The sequence below is a fragment of the Panthera uncia genome, assembly GCF_023721935.1.
Source record: "Panthera uncia isolate 11264 chromosome B3 unlocalized genomic scaffold, Puncia_PCG_1.0 HiC_scaffold_1, whole genome shotgun sequence".
NCBI classification, from domain to species: domain Eukaryota; kingdom Metazoa; phylum Chordata; class Mammalia; order Carnivora; family Felidae; genus Panthera; species Panthera uncia.
Window position 1 is genome coordinate 550,220 of NW_026057582.1, and position 16,818 is coordinate 567,037.

A 16,818-nucleotide genomic window follows, 5' to 3' on the forward strand; every position below is an offset into this window, starting at 1 on the left:
CCCCCCCCCCCCCCCCCCCCCCCCCCCCCCCCCCCCCCCCCCCGCCCTTGCCCCAGGCCTCCTGCTGGCCTGGGCCCTGAGCTTCCGGAACCCTCCCTTTCCCCACTCACCCTGCCACCCCCAAAGCAGGGGACTGGGAAGGGGGGGGGGAGGGCGGGGCCCGGGTGGCCTGGGGGCACGCCCGCACTGTGCCCCGCGGTCAGTGGGGTCCCTTTCTTCTGCTGTTGCTGCGGCGTGTGCCTCGCCCACCTGACATTACAGGACCCCGTCCACGCAGCCTTTCCTCCCGGGAGGCATTGGGGCCTGCCCAGAACAACCCCACCAGGGGGTCCAGGCAGGGGAGCGGGGCTGCGGGGAGGGGCGCGGGCACGGGCGGGGGTGGGGGGGGGTGGGCATCACGGAACTCAGCTGGGACCTCTCTCCACAGCTCCCTGAAACCCCGGCCCGGTTTCCCGCCCGGAGGCCAGTGGGCTGCTGACGCGACAGCACCACACCCAGGAGCGCCACCAGCCAGGGCTGCCGCAGCCGGCCACACAGCTCAGGGAGCCGGGCCGAGTCCCAGACACCTGTGCCGGAACCCCACGGGCCCTATTTGGGAAAGGCACTCTGTCCGTGCCCAGCTGAGTCGTCACTCAGTCCCCGAAGCGTGCGTCTAACCCCAAGAGGCAGGACAGGTGGGGCCGTGGCCAGGACGAGGGGTGCGGCCATCTGCTGACTTCGGAGACTCTTCCTGCTCACATTTCTACATCTGGACAGCAGGCAGCGACCGTGCGAGGCAGGTGGGTTCAGGTCTGGATATAGGCCTGCGTGTGGTCAACGGTGTGGCCTCGGAAAGTTCCGTGGGCTCCCTGAGCACTTGCCAACCACCCACGGGGCAGAGATAGCCACCATGGTCCTGGGCATGGAGCTGAGACTCCACTGCCATTGTGGGCATGAAATGAAGAAGGACCCTGCTGTTGTGTGTTTCATTAGATTCTGTATTTTTCTAGCTGACATCCTTTAATTACGGGCCAACTCCTGGCCAGAACCACTTCCATCTCCCCTGAATCCACAGCCCATACTCTGAATCCCTCCTTAACCAACCCTCAACACCAACCTAATGTCCCTCTGCCCTAAGCACCCAGGGCCAGCCCCCAGGACCTGCTGCCTCCTGTTTCCAGGGGCTGGTGAAGGACAGTAAACTCTCCTCTCAACGGCAGTCACGTCTCTGATAAGCTAGGACCGGCACACGCCACCCATTCCCATCCCGGGCCGAACGCCAGCCTGTCACAACGCAGCACTCAGGGCCACGTGGCGGACGATGGTGACGGCACCGCACTCCACTGAGCCCACAGGGGCCAGGAGACAGACGTGAGGGCCTCCCCCGGCAGCGAGGCAGGTGACTCGGCAGCAGGAGGGCTCCAGGCTGCGACGGCCCCGGACACGCGTGCGCCCTGGGGAAGCCCAGCCTGCTCTGCCCGGCAGGCAGCTCTGAGTCTGCAGGAAACAGACTGCCAAGACGTCGCGTACAACTGGCATTGCTTCATCTTTAAAGAACAGAAGTCACGTAAAGTGTGTTCTCTGACCAACACAGACTCCGCTAGAAATCAACAGTAAAGGGGGGCGCCTGGGTGGCGCAGTCGGTTGGGCGTCCAACTTCAGCCAGGTCACGATCTCGCGGTCCGTGAGTTCGAGCCCCGCGTCAGGCTCTGGGCTGATGGCTCGGAGCCTGGAGCCTGTTTCCGATTCTGTGTCTCCCTCTCTCTCTGCCCCTCCCCCGTCCATGCTCTGTCTCTCTCTGTCCCAAAAATAAATAAATGTTAAAAAAAAAAAAAAAAAAAAAAAAAGAAATCAACAGTAAAGGGGCACCTGGCCACCTTGGTCGGTGGAGCACGAGACTCTTGATCTCAAGGTGGTGAGTTCGAGCCCCACGTTGGCCGTGGAGTCTACTTAAAACCAAAACAGAAAACCCAAACAGACAAAAAGAAATCAACAGTAGACAGGTGGCTGGAAACGCCAACCACTGGGGACAGCAGGCAGCGCTCGGACCCAGGAGGAAAGCTCAGAGGAGACCAGAAGTACCTTGTGGGGTGGTGAGTGAGATGGGAGTGGAGACCCCTGGGAGGCAGCTACAGCCACTCCTGTGCTCACTCACACTGGGCAGTGAGAAAGGCCTCAAGTGCCCAGGCTGGGCTCCACCTCAAGATCTTGGGAAAGGAGCCAACGGAACCCAGAGCGAGCGGGCAAGGAAGTAAGGAGACAAAAGCAGTAACAAGAAATCGAAGATACAAAACCAATACGGAAATAAAATATAGAGTAAAGGATAAAACAAAACGAAAACTGGTTCTTTGGGAAGAGCAATGGAACTGATAAAACCCCTAGCCTAACAAAGAAAAAAGAGGACAGAACCACCAATACCAGAAACGAAAGAAGGTCACAGGGTGTCAGGGACAAGGACCCCGGTAGACAGCGGGAAGTCTGGGGGCTTGCACACGACATAACGATACGTAACAGTGTGCGACGCGACCCCGAACCTACAAACTGCCACGGACCATGAACAGATCATCCCAACAGCCTAATCCATTAGACAAACTGAAGGGCAAAACACCTCCTGAAAAAGAAAACTCCAGGTGGATTTAACCAGACACCAAAAGATGAAACAACACCAATTGCATGTGGTATCTTCCAGAAAAGAGAAGAGGAAGGAATACTTCTCAACTCATTTTATGAGGTCAGCAATTACCCTGATACCAACACCAGACAAAAACATACAAAAAAAGAAACCTATAAACCAGTATTCCTTTATGAACACAGACGTAAAGATCTTCAACAAAATATTAGCACACTGAACTCATCATGTATGGAAAGAAATGAGTATAACATGTCACGACTACCTGGGTCTGTTCCAGGAAGGCAAGGCTTATCAACATTTATAACCAATCAGTGTAATTAACCCCATCAACAGGCTAAATAAGAAAAACCATAAAATCTCAACCGATTTTTAAAAATTGACAAAATTCAATCCCATTTGTGATCAAAACTCTTGGCGAACTGGGGGCAGACGGGAACATGCTGAGTGGCCAATGTCGTGCTGGCGGCAGGACGGGCCAGCACCTGAGACCGAGAGGCAGGCCTCCCCCTCACCGGGGGTAGGCTGTCCCCTGCAGCACAGCACAGAGCTGAAGGCCTGCCTATGCAATAAGGCAAGGAAAGGAAAAACACAGCTCTTGTTTGCGTAACACAATAGTTTATGCAGAATAGCCCAAGGAATGTGGGAAAATGTGGAAGCCCCCAAACTAATGAGCTCACTAGCAAGATCATATGATACAAGTTCAAAAGATAAATAGTCCCATTTCTACATATTGGCAACGAACAACTGAAAGTCAGTTTCCTAAAACTGCCATTTGTAGGAACTCCAAAAACAAAAAGAAAATACCCGAACGTAACAAGACCAGTGTGGGACGTGCCAGCTAATGAAAGGGGCCAGCCAAGGGTTCAGCAGGTGGACCTGAGCCACCGCATGGGGCATCAGTGTTCCCCAGACTAGACCTGCAGGCTTAGCACCCGTGAAATCCCAGCACCGCTCTTTGGTAGCTACCAGTAAGCTGGCTTTTAAGTTCACGCAGAATGGCAAAGGAACTAGGGTAATCAAAAGGACTCTAGGGGCTCCTGGGTGGCTCAGTCGGTTGGGTATCCAACTTCGGCTTGGGTCATGATCTTGAGGTTCTTGACTTTGAGCCCTGGGTCCGGCTCTGTGCTGGCAGCTCAGAACCTGGAGCCTGCTTCGGATTCTGTGTCTCCCTCTCCCTCCCTCCCTCCCTCTCTCTCTCTCTTTCTCAAAAATAAACAAACATTAAAAAAAAAAAAAAAGGACTCTGAAGAGGAGAACCGAGGAAGGCGAGGGCTGTCCGGATCCGCAGGGACCTGCGCGCTGCTCGCAGGGCAGAGGCAGGGAGGTACAGGACAGACACAGGAAGTCCACTGTGCTAGACTTCACCAAAATTTTGTGAAAAATGGAAAGGGGCTAGGACTGGCAGAAAATACTTGCACACTGCGTATCTGACCAAGGGTTTAATCCACAATATATAAAGAACCCTCAAAACTCAACAGCAGGAACATAAAGAATCCAATTAAAAAACAGGCAAAAGATTTGCAGATGCTTCACCAAAAAAGACATACAGACAGCAAAGCAGCACATGAAAAGATGTAAATGAAAACCAACAAGGTCCCTGCCCCACCCCTACTGCAGGGGTGGTTCTGGGCGGACTGTCCAGTGTCCTGAGCCTGGTTGAGGAGGTAACATGGACCTCAAAGCTGGGGACAAACACGGCGGCAGGCTGAACTTTACTGTAAGTTGTGAACAGTAAGTTTTCAAAAATTAAAAGATGCCACAAGACCCAAGGGAGGCCTTATCTGGGTCCTGCTGCGAAGAAACAAATTATCTGAAATGCCCACACAGCCCCTCTTTGGGTCTCAAGCTCCTCAGGGCTTTTCACGACGCCTGTTTCTAGACAACTGGTTAGACTGGGCAGGGGCTGGGGTGGGCCCAGCATCTGCTTTCCACAGCTGGGACGGACACGACTGTGTCTGGGGGAGTGGCACCCCACTCTGACGTGTCCTCGTCACAGGGACCCCTAGAGAGGCCACAAACAGAGCCTCGGACTTTCTGTGGGAAGGGAAGGGTGTCTCTTCTCGAAGCCTCTGCAGGCGACTCGTGGCCGTGCAGAGGGTCCGTCTACACTGCCGCTGACCGGCTTGCCTCCAGAGTTACGCCTTCCGGATGGGCAGGACAATCACAAGCCATTTGGATTTCCCTCTTTTTTCTTTCTTTCTTTTTTTTTTTAAATTCTAAGATACGTTTGAGCTGATGCGACGTGCAAACAACATGAGAAGCATCCAAGGAGTCATTTGCATACAGACACTGAGCCAGATGGAAGAAACATCACTTGTTTTTCTACAAGATGGGTTCGGAGAGAAAGGCCTGAGGGCTGGGTTATAGATTATAGCCAAGGACGAGAGTCATTGCATAACACCAGGCCCGCAAGGAAATCATGAGCAAATCCGCTGAAAACACCCCACCAACGATGATTCATCACTAAGCTGGGGCTGTTACTGTGTCAGACGCCCTGCAACGTAGCAGCCTCAGCAGTAACAGAAAAGGAGGCTGCGCTGTCAGTACGCCCACCGTGCCCCCAACGGGCGAAAACCCGGCATCCCATCCGAGGGACACCGGCCCCCCGCCTGCCCTCTCCTCCCTCTGGGATGGCGTCTGCTCGGGACTGGAAAGCCCACTGCACAGCCAACCCCGGAGGAGCGCGGTCTGGCTTTCTGAGGCACAGAAGCGTGGGGCTTCCAGAAGCACCGCGGTGACATCACTAACACCCACCCATCCCACGCCGGAAATCAATAACCCCTCTGCGTTGACTTCAGATCTTTTTAAAGAGATCGGGGCCAGAACCACAGACACCCGCCGTGTGCCCGCCGTGTGCCTCCCCGCCCCGCCCTCCTTCCCCTTTGCGGGAGCCACCATGGGGGGGGGGGTCTCCTTCCAGGAGTCAGCCAGCCGTCCCCCAACCGCCCCCCCCCCACCCTTCCCCCCCAGAGGCCACAGTCCTGCCTGGCGGGCAGCCGGGTGAGGCCCCTGAACAGCCAGGTGGTGGAACCTGAGCAGGGGTGACGTGTGGCTCCCCCCTTGCTCGTTCCTTCTCCAGGCCGCGGTGTCTGGGCCCAGGCAGCCACCCTGACCCAGACATGGACGAGACGTGCCGTCCGTCCCTGGACCACAAACAACTGCGGGGCTACCCCAGGTGGGGGGTGGGGGTGGGGAGGCTCAGTTTCTGGTTCCCCGATGGTGCCAGACTGCCAGGCACACTGTTGTCACCACACACACACACACACACACACGCGCGCGGCAGGGCATGGTTTCTGAGGTGGCACGGCGCACGTCACACAGCCTACGTGTCTGTGACGTGTCCTCTCCACCCCACACCTGGTTTCTCTCGGACTGCGGCAGCGCTGGACCACCTGATAAACGCGCGCTCCCGTACCACGCGAGCACGTGGCCTGTCCACCCTCTCCGGGTGCCTGCAGACACACAACACGCTCTGGTCCACACGTGCTCCGAGGGGCAGCCACATGCAGGGGGCTGCGTGGTCCGGGCTCTGCCCAGAGCTCCCAGGTTACGGGACTAATGTGCATCCTACTGGCCCAGGGGCGTGCTGACCCGCACACACACTCGGGGGCCCGGGACGGCCACCAGGACCCAGGCGGCTTCCGGAGGCGGGAAGTCCAAGACCAGGTCGCCGGCAGGACCGCACCTGGGACAAGGGTCCGTCCCAGGCCTCTGTCCTCGGCTCGCGGGCGGTGGCCCTCACACCCCCTCCCTTTGCACACGTGTCCGTGGCTGTGCTGCGCTAGGACCCGCCTAACGGCCTCGTGTTTCCCAAACGTCCTGACGAACGGTCTCACCGTCTCAACTTACCACCTCTGCAAGGCTGCGCCCACACTCGCCCCCGAGGTGCTTCTGGAGTTAGGGATTCGACGTGTGATTCGAGGGGGAGGCAGTGGGGCTCGGGACGCTCACCAACACCCCGAGGCAGCAGTCTTTCCGTCTGGGTCTGTGTTTCCCCCTTGCGCTTGCTGCCGGGAGGTGCCCGTGGCCGCGAGCACGGCCTGCAGCCCGTCCGTGCCCTCCGCCCGTCCCTCTCGCGCGGTGTCTTCTCACCGCCCAGGACTCATCTACTCTGGAGGCATTCGCGGCGGATACCATCTCCTGGCCGCAGGCGGTCACGCGAAGGTGTTTCCCGCGTGCTTGCTTACGTAATAAACGCGTCTCACGGTTTAGGCCTCGGGGCGCACTCTCGCGCGCCGTTCTTTGAGCCCGGCCCCCTCCTCCCGACCGCTCCTCCTGCTTTGACGCCCAGGGCATTCGGGCGCCCCGGGCCGTGCTGTGTGTGCAGAGACGGTCATTTACGGGTGTCCGGCGGTCCCCTAGTTCGAGGGCTCGTCCTGTCCTTACGGACGCCCGGGCCCTCTCCGAAGCCTGCCGTGGTCCCAAGGGTGATTCTGCGCTCATCCGTCTGTACTTGCGCCAAACTGACAGTATTAATTAGTACAGCCTATTTAAACAAACACCCGTCTGCTGCGGAAGGAAGGTACGCCGCCAACGCGGACACCCTTCACTCTTGCCTCAAGCCACCGGTCTGTTCCACGTAAACTGTAGGCTTAGCTCGCAGGGGTCTTTCCCTGCCTGGGTCCTCGTGTCCCTGACTTCTGTCTGGGCAGCGGAGTCTGTGCACCCCTCGCCCAGGTGCTTCCTGTCCTGGGGCGAGTGCCACGTGCCTTTGAGGCCCGCGTCCACTTGATTCCTAGACAGACACCCCTTGTTCTCGTGACTAAAGCTTTTATTTTCCAGCTGTTACTGCAGGCATTTCGACACGGACCCTGGACGCTGCTCTTGGACCAATCAACATTACAGAACTCCTGTTTTCAGGGTCCTACTGCCCTTATAAAGCGGATGCCTTTCCAGTCTCCGCAGCACTTTGTAGGAGACAGGACTTATCTCTTAAAGAGTTGGTGAAATTCACCAATAAAACCATACGACGCTGTTTAGGGAACAGGAGGTTTTAACGCAACTTGACTAAATTGTAGTGTAATTCACGTTTTCTCTTTCACCAAGTCAGTTTTCATTCATGATCTCACCAACTGCCCTCTCAGGTTTCGTATTAATCGGCGTTGTCTGCCGCGCTCCTGACGTTTCCCTGCCAGCTCCTCCCCACCACGTCTGTATGTGCGTTCTCCGACTCTTCCCCCCTTTTGCCAAAGGCTGGCCACGTTCTCGGCCTTTCCCCGCAGTGGGCCTCCGGCTCCGTTAAGTCACCGTTGTTTCTATCTCATGACGCTGGCTCTTTGCGACCTCCATTTTTCTGTCTTAGACTCACGCTGTTCTCCACATGCCCGTGACGGACGCTCACTAGGTCCCCAACATCTGCACTCCGAATGGGGGTGTCCGTGCTCAGGAGCGACGCTGGCGTGGGGGCAGCAACACGGGGTTCTGGACTCCACCATCCCATGCGCACCACCTCCGCGAGGGGTCGGGCAGGGCGGCCGCTGTTTCCTGCGACCCCACCACGGACGTGCCGCTGGGGCCCACCAGCCACCCCCGGCCCCCTCCCCGGCTCCAGCCCGGCCCTGGGGCCTCCCTCGTGCAAGTGGACCTCCCGGGGATCTCCTTGGTTTGTTCAAGCGTGGGTGTGCGCCCAACGACGGTTTCCTCCTCTCTCTCCAAGGCAGCCGGCCTGGCCCCGGGTAAGGTCATCCTAGGTGTGTGTGTGGGGGGGGGCGGTTAACGTGAGACGCTTGTGCTCCTGGCAAGGGGGAGTCCGTGTCTCTGCGTACGAGGCCCTGAACACACACTTCGCTCCCCAGGGTCTCTGGTTCCCGCCGTGAGGGAAGAGCCCACCCACAGGGCAGCCGGCCACGGCAGTCGGCAGAGGCTCCCCTGACCCAGGACAACTGGACGCCTGGGCCGGGCTGTAATCGGGCTGGAGCAGGCGCCAGGCCCCCTGCCCCCGGGCCTCTGTCTCTGCACCAGGTCCGGGCGCTACGGCTTCCGAGTGTTCTATGGTCAGTGGTCTTCGTGGGGGGTCAGGGGGTCAACAGGACGGAGCCCCTGGAAGGAGGGCAGGCCTCCCGGCTGCCGCAGGGAGCCCCCCACGCCCAGGCCACGAACAGAAGGGCCGGCTCGGGCGCCGGGCGGAGGATGGACACCTGGGTCGTGAGGGCCAGCGTCTGGAAGAGGAAGGTACCGGCAGGTGAGAGGGGACAGCAGTTGGGGGCAAGGGTGGAAGAGAAATGGTTGCACAGGAGAGGGGACTCGGGGGGGGTGGGCCACGACCACTCGAGGTGACCTGTACTGGCAAGGGCACAGGACCTGGAGGGCGGGGACCGAGTGCGGGATCGAGGTGAGTGTGAACTGAGCCATGGGACCCTGGGACAGAAGGCTGGCAGGGAGGCCAGGGCGGGGAGCAGAGCACCCTGTGAAAGGGAGAGTGGGGTGCAGGGGCCTCCCCCTGGGCCTCTCAACATGGCCCCACAGGCCAGAACACGCATGGCGGGGGGGGGCAGGGTCAGGCGCTCTGCCCTGGGGTCAGGGAAGGTGCCCTGGGGAGGGCAGGTGACAGGGGCCAACACCGTTCCCTCAGGGCGGTGACACGAGGTGGGGGACAAGATCCCGAGGCCCCCTGGTTTAAGTGAGTTGCAGAATAAGTGAAATTACAGAAACTTCACAGAAACCTGATTTTGCAGAAATTTTATACACGCGAGGCCTGCAAGGCCTTTCCACCTCCACCGGAGCCTCTTGTGGTGGCTGGGAGGACGCCCCCCCCCCCCCCCCCCCGTCCTGACCTTTGGGGCCCACGCGCTGGCCCCACCGCTCCCCATTACTGGGCCAGCACCTGCGCCCCCGCCCCCCAGGACCTCAATTCCAAGCTGGAGGAAAAGCCCCGAGGGGGGGAGACAGAGCTGGGAGCAGCACAGGGAAGAGGGACCCCCCACACACACATCCTCACGTGTGACACAAACCAGAGACGGGAGCCCGTGCAGATGCAGTGGCCTAGGAGGTGTGTGTGCCACTAACCAAATTACTCACGAGGAGCTGCGTGGGGACAGTTCTCCAAAGGTGGGGTCTGAGTGGGGCACCATGGGGGTCCCTCGGGCTCCAGGAGGTCAAGGGACAGAGGAAGGTCAGTCCCCACCTGTGGGGGGGGTCTGGTTGGCCTGGGGCTTTGGAGACCACACCTCAGTCTGCAGGCAGACCTGTCACGTGTCTCGTGGGCTCCCCTCTGGGTCTCCAGCTGAGTCCAGCCGGACACTGAGGGTCAGAGCTGGTCGACACCACGGTTTCAAGTCCCGACCCCTCCCTCTGTGAGTGTTAATCGCTACAGCATTATTTTGGGGGACAGTTTGGCAATGTCCAGTTCCCTTTATTGAAGTAAAACATACGTAACATAAAATTTACCACTTTTAATTGCGCAGTTGGGAGGCATTAAGCACGTTCACACTGTCACACGTCCATCACCACCGTCCGTCTCTAGAACTTTCCATCGTCCCCAACCTGAAACTCTGTTCCCGTTCAACGCTCACCACCACCCCCCTCTGTCCTGCTCTGTGTCCGTATGGACCCGACCCCTCTAGGGACCTCGCGGGAGTGGAATCTGTGTCCTCTAGGACTGGCTTGTCCCTCAGTGCAGTGTCCTCGCAGCTCACCCACGTGCGAGCAGGGCCAGAATCTCCTCCGTCTCTAAGGCTTGTTTATTCACTCACCCCGTGATGGACACGGGCCGCTTCCGTGGCCCAGCTACCGTGCATCATGCTGTTTCCAGTTCCTTCGGGACACCCAGCCGGGAGCGCGGCTGCTGGGGGCTGTGTGCTCAGCACCTCCCCTGTGACCCCCAGGCTACACCAATTACGTTCCCCCAACAGGGCACGGCGTTCTGGTTTTTAACGTTCGGTCAACAACTTTCGCCAGCAGGGTTCTCCCACAAACAGGGCTCCACAGCGCCACGTGTCCCCCAGGCCCGTCCAGAGAGTGGGCACGCCCATGTGCCGCACCCGCTCACTCACTCGCTCACTCACCCGCTCACTCACTGGCTGCAGGCTCTGAGCAGACAGTGCGTGGAGAACACACTGACCCCTCAGAGCGGAGGGGCCGACATGTCAGGGGCCGCGTCCCCACCTGGGCCCTGCCCGCAGCTCGGCGCCTGCATGGCCGGGGGAGGGGCCCAGATGACGGATCCTGCCGGGAGGAGCGCCAAGACCCCCCCGTCTTCTCCACAGGCTGTGCCTGCTCCTGGGGTACCGGGGCTCCTGCGAGGGGCCTCCAGTTTCTTTTTTGTCTGTTTCCACCTATTTCAGCTCCAGTCTCCAGTTCTTCTCAGCTTCGTCTGGCCCCTCGTGCTGAGCCTTCTGCGTCTGCCATTGAGTTCCGGCAGCCACGGCGGAATGTTCTGGAATGTTCTTTCACCAGACCCTCCCATCCCCATTTCACAGATGCAGGCGTGTGCCACTGTTGAGTTCTGCCCCCCGCCCACCCACTCTCCCTTGCTCTGCTGGGCCTGGAGGCCGGTGGCTGCTAGAATCTAGAGCAGGGACCAGGAGGCCACCAGGCTCCAGCCTCTGCCCTGGGCGTCTGTGCCTCGGCTCCACCCTCCCACTACCGGTTGACCCGGTGGCCCTGGTCCTCCACCCAGGGCTCCTCCTGAGGCTCCAGCCCTCCTTGGCTCTGCCGGGCCTCAGGAGGGGGCACACCAGCACCTGTGCCCACTCTGGTCTTCTGTACCCTTCCCGCTAAGATGGAAAGTTCCCAAAATGAAGCCTCTCTCCAGTGTGTGGCCTGTGTCCTCCAGACCACCCAGGGGTGAAGCCCAGGCCTCCTGCCCCTGCCTCTCTCCATCTCTTGGATGCCCTCCGTTCTGTCCTCCTCTGCATCCGCCCCGTGGCTCCGTGCGGTCCTGCTGGTGCCCGCTGGTATGGAGATGCCTCGCTGCCAGAGCCTGGTGCCTGTCCCCGTCCGGCCTCTGGGCAGGCCCGACGGGCAGCGTCGACCGAGACTTCCTGCACTGCCGGCCCAGGATCCGAGCCGGCCCGCGCTCAGCCGCCTTGTGACCCCCGCCACCCCATCCCCCGCCCCGGGCGGCGACCAGGGCCCTGCCGCCGTGTCACTGCCTCTTCTCCCCTCACCGAGGGCCCTCGGGGCTGGGAAACGTTCGCTTCCCACCGTCTGGACTGGCCCCAGGAACCAGAACAGCACCCTGCGCACACAGGCAGGTCCTCGCCCAGGAAGACGAGAGCCAGGGACACCAAGCCGCGTGGAGGAAGGCGCAAGACCCCAACTCTTCCTGAGATGGGAAATGCGGACGCCAGCACAGAGAGGTCAGAGATGGACCACAGATGCGGGAAGACAGCTGCTAGCAGACAAAGGGCCAAAGTCCCGGGAACAAAGCCTCTCACAGAAGCACAACAAAGAGACAAACAATCCACAGAACGGGGGCGATGGCCACGAAGAGGCGACCCACAGAAGTGCAGACCCACGACCCCAGTGACCTCAGGCTCCAGAACCTTCCGGGGCTCTGCTCACCCCTTGCTGCCCGGAGCCCCGAGGGCACAGCAGTTCGTACTTCTCACCCCCCACCGCGAGGGACACCTCCCGTGTGCACCTCGGATTTGTGAAATGAGTCAGGGCAGAAGACCCTCAGCCCCCAGCGAGTGGCCCCCAGGAGTGGCGGACTGTCCCCCGGGACGTCCACACGCCCGCCCGTCTGCCACACGCCGCAGCCCACCGCCCGCCACCGCTCCTGAGCCGTGAGCCTGGCTCCCCCACCCCCACTGGCAGCCGGGGTCCGGGCAGACCACGCGTCACACGGGCTCACCTGCTGCTGGTCTCGAATCTACGACCACCCGAGCCCCATGTCTTAGAATCACTCTCAGAATCACCGTTTTAAAGTGTTTGAGTCGGTGGCACTTAGTACACGCAGAGCGTTGAGCAGCCGCCGCCTCCAATTCCAGAACATTCTCGTCAGCCTGCAGAGAAAGCCCTGCCCCTCGGCCGTCACCCCCATGGCCTCCCCCAGCCCCTGGCGGCCAGCAGTCTGCTCTCCCCTGTGGGTCCCCCTGCTGGGACGGTTCACAGAAAGGGAACCGCTCGACAGGCGGCCGCAGTGCCTGGTTCTCCACTGAGAGCCTTTTCCAGACTCGTCTGTGCTACATCCACGTTCCTCCGCGGGCAGGATAACCCTCTCTGCACGTCTTGTTCGCGCATCATCCACCGATGGACGCGCGGGTCGTCCACGCCTTCTGGCAACTGTGAGTAGTGCTGTGAACATTCAGAGGAGTCCCCCCTTATCCGAGGGGGGCGCGCTCTGAGACCCCCTGAATCCTCGGGCAGTCCTGACCCCCACAAGCACATGCTTCTCCTCTCCACACACAGCCGGGATAAGGGTGAACTTACAAACCAGGCACAGGAAGGGGTCAACAACCGTGGCCGGCCGTAACGGGACAATCCTAGCGATACGCCGCAAGGGAGGCCGCGTGACCGTGGTGTCCTGCGGCCCGGGATGACGGGGGACATGAGATGCCAGGGACGAGGTGACTGAGGTGAGTGGCGCTGGCTTGTGACCAAGTGTGAGGCAGCACTGCCCTCCAAGCACCGTCGGGGGACCACCACCCTGCCCCAGGTGGCGGCTGACGCCCGTGACGGACTGCCGGGCGGGCTTCGGCTGGAGTCCCTGCCCCTCTCAGGAAAGACCGGTTTGCTGGGCCACGTGGAAACTCTGCTGAACCTTCTGAGGGCCTGCACACTGCTCCAGGGCGGCCGAGCAGGGACCCCGCCAGGCCCGGCCCTCTGGATGGCACCCGGCGCCTGCAGGGACGAGACCACTTTACGGGTTTCTGCAAAACAAGCGGCACCGGGGCTGGCCCTCTGAGCAGAGGCCGACTTCTACTGTTCTCCTCCAGGCACCGGGGGAACGGTTGAAACCGCGGCCACGCGTGGGGCGCACCTCCGAGGTCCCAGACGCGCTGACTCTGCGTTTGGCAGGAGGGAAAACCAAGGGGCCCTTTGTCTTCAGGAGCTGACCCGCCTGTGCGGTCGCGTGTCTGCCCTGGTGGGAGCGGGGGCTCTGTGCTGGCAGCTGGCCGGGGGCGCCCACGCTCTGCCCACCTCTCGGGGAGCAGCCAGCCCAGGAGCGGGGCCGGGGCGGACGCGGAAGGCCAGCCTGCCCCACGCAGGCCCCAAAAGTGCCGCAAGTCTACGCAGCCGGACCACGGCCTAGTCTCGGGGCAAGGCTGGGGCACGTGGAGGCCTGGAGCCTCGCGTTTGGCCCAACGTGCTTCCTGTAGAAACGTGCCAGCAACGGCGAGCCGTGGCCAGCTTACAAGAGCAAGCTCCGCCAGGGGCTAAGGGCTCCTGTTCCACCCACGTCCTGAGCATAGGTCACCTGCCCCTGGCAGCCCAGGGTGGCCGCTCTCTCTCACTGGCCCGGCTCAGCTTTCTCTGCTGTCCGAGCCTTATCTGGACACGGCTGCTTCCTGCTAATCCGGAGGCAAGGTCAGAGGTGCCGTCTCAGTGTCTCTGCTGGCTGGCATGTGGGGCCAGAGTGGCCTTTGTCACCGAAGCTGGGAAGCCCTGCAAGGGGGACGGAGGAGGAGCGGCTGGGTCACCGTGAGCCCACCTTCGGGCCCCGGCCCAGCCAGCCTGCCCACGGTGGGGCCAGGGCGCAGGAGGAAAGGGCGAAGGAGCCGGTCCCCGAGCGAGGTGTTGCCGTCAGAGGCCAGCGTGGCCACCCGCAGGGAGGAGCCGGGCACTCGCAGAGAGCACTGCGTGTCCGTCAGGCAGAGCTTCAAGGGGGCCTGGGACCCCGAAACTCCAGCCAGCCAGCAATGCAACCATGTTACACAAGGGCATTGGCTGTCGGCCAATGCCTGCTCTGGGACCAGCCACGGGGAGGTCTCCTGGGCCAGTGTCCTCCACCTGGGTGACCCAAATGCCCCAGAGGTCACCCTCGGCCCCTCATCCTCCAGCCCAGCAGCCTCAGGCATGAGGGGAAACCCACATGGTCTCCGGCAGGCGAGGCCCTGCCCAGCGCTCTCCCTCCCGCCTGCTGAGGCCTTTACTTTTGCAGAGGCGGCCCCGGCCAGCGCCTGGGAAGAGAAGGACGCCATCCGGCAACAGGGGTGGGGACGGCAGGCTGGGGAGCCCCCAGGGCACCTCGGTCGAACCCTGTGTCCCTCCAGAGTGGCCTGCAGGCTGGACTGCAGGGACACAATGATGGTCCTGGGTGGCCCTGCTCCAGGCAGGTGATGCTCGGCCAGCTGCCGGCCCTAGGGTCTGCCCAGACAGGGTCAAGCGCCAGCCTTTCTCTGGCCAAAATCCACCCGCTTCCCGCCCCTCCCTGACAAGGGCAGGGAGGGGTGTGAGCACACTCGGTGGTGAGCCTGGAAGGGGGCGGCCTCGCTTTCCAGCTCCTCTGGCTCCCCCAGGGGCTCACCCCCCCAGCCAGGCTTGCCCCAGGCACGTCCCCAGGCTAACCCAGAAAGCAGCCGGAACCTTGTCTCTGGCGACAACAAGTGCCCCACGTTGGACAGTACCGCCCTGAGCGATGGGTGTCCACGAAGGCCAAGAGGAGCGGGACCCACGCTGACGGCGGGGCGCTGTGCCACAGGCTGTCCCCCCCACGGGCAGGCTCAGTGGAGCAGCAGAACCAGCCCTGCTGGGCGTGGAGTGCTTCCAGCTCGTCTAATGACCACAGTGCGCCCGGGGCAGCCCGACCTCCCAGAGGTGACGGGTGGCGTGGGACCCCGAGGGGCAGCGGGTGGGTGGGAGTCATGAGGTGAAGGAGCTTCTGTGGTCCCGGCACCTCTGACGCCTTACACCAGGGGTGGCCCAGCAGAGCCCCAGGCCGAGTGGGCGCTCCCCCCTGGAGCCCCTGCCAGCACACAGCACAGAGCCCCGGCACCGCACCCCCCACGCCGGGCTCGGCTGGGCCCCAGGTCGAGGCAGATAAGGAGCCGCGAGGCCGCCCGCAGGAGGCCTGTGTCGGGGAGCGGGAGAGTGCACGGCTGCGGGCGTCCCCCCAAAACCCCGGGGGGGGCAGTGCGTGCCACACGCTAAATTTTGTTTCCCCCCAAATTCGTGCTGAAACGGCCCCCCACCTCTGGCATCATGGCGGTAGGAGGTGGGACCTGGGCGGTGAGGCCCGGGCGGGATGGACCCCAGGCTGCCGGACTAGGACCCCCACAGGCACTGCTCCATTTGTGCCGTGAGGCGTCCCTAGGGAAGCCTCCACCAAGGAAGCCCAGGTGCCCCAGGACTGCTCCCCTCCCCACCGAGAGGGCAGCAGGGGTCCGTCCCGCAGGAGCGTGCTGCATCTGCGACGGCCGCGTCAGGGGCCGGGTGGCAGGGCGGTAACGTGCAGGCTGGCCCGATCCGGGACAAGGAGAGGGACAGCGGTGACGCTGACCGCGGATTCGCGCCGTGCGCACCAAGCCACAGGAAGCCCTTCCAAGCAACCAGAGAGAACTCCCTCCCCACGAGGAACCTCCAGCAGGCTTCTCTCCAACTTCTCAAAATCGCCGCAGAGGCCAGAAGACAGAAGCGTCCGAGGGCCCCGGGAGGGCGGGGCAGAGGCGAGGCCGTCCCCTGTGGCTGTCTCGCAGGGGCCAGGGTGGTGGGGAGGGGGCGGCTTTCCCTTCAAAGGCAGCGCAAGCCAGTAACAGACAAATGGACAGAAAACTTTCCTGGAGACGCTAATAAAGGAAGGCAAATCAGTCTCGATCGGTTTCCTTGGAGAAAATGGCCAAAAACGCAAAGAGAAGGAAGCACGACAAACGCATGTGACAGGTGCCGCAGACGTACAGACCTGGAGTCAGAAGTGGGTTTGTGCGAGAGAGCGGCCCTCCCGGGTGGGGCGGGGGCTGCCACGGACACAGCTGGCCAGGCGGTGCTGAGGACACAGCGGGATTCGAGCAGAGGACAGAAATGACAAGGGGCCCGTCACCAGGAAGCCAAGCCGAGGCCAGCTCCAGCCACGCCAGACCACCTGCGCAGGGCGGCAGGCGGCGCAGCCCCGGCGGTGACCTGGGAAGTGGGCCAGGGTCCACGGGCGGGGGGGGGGGGGGGGGGGACGACGCGTCGCCAGAGGCCTACGAGCAGGCAGCGCGGCTCCGGCCGGAAAAGGACACGAGACGAAGTCTCCAGGAAGCCCCGTCCACCCCTCTCACAAACCTGTCTTGGGCTTCTCGCACATCCAGCCCACCTGGGCTGTGCCCCCCCCCCCCCCCCCC

At 61.7% G+C, this 16,818-nt stretch overlaps 1 protein-coding gene across 1 annotated transcript in view; it reads right to left on the reverse strand.

Moving 5' to 3' along the window:
- Positions 1 to 16,818, reverse strand: part of PACS2 (phosphofurin acidic cluster sorting protein 2) — a 55,918-nt gene that overhangs the window by 27,092 nt on the left and 12,008 nt on the right. The window lies entirely within an intron of this gene.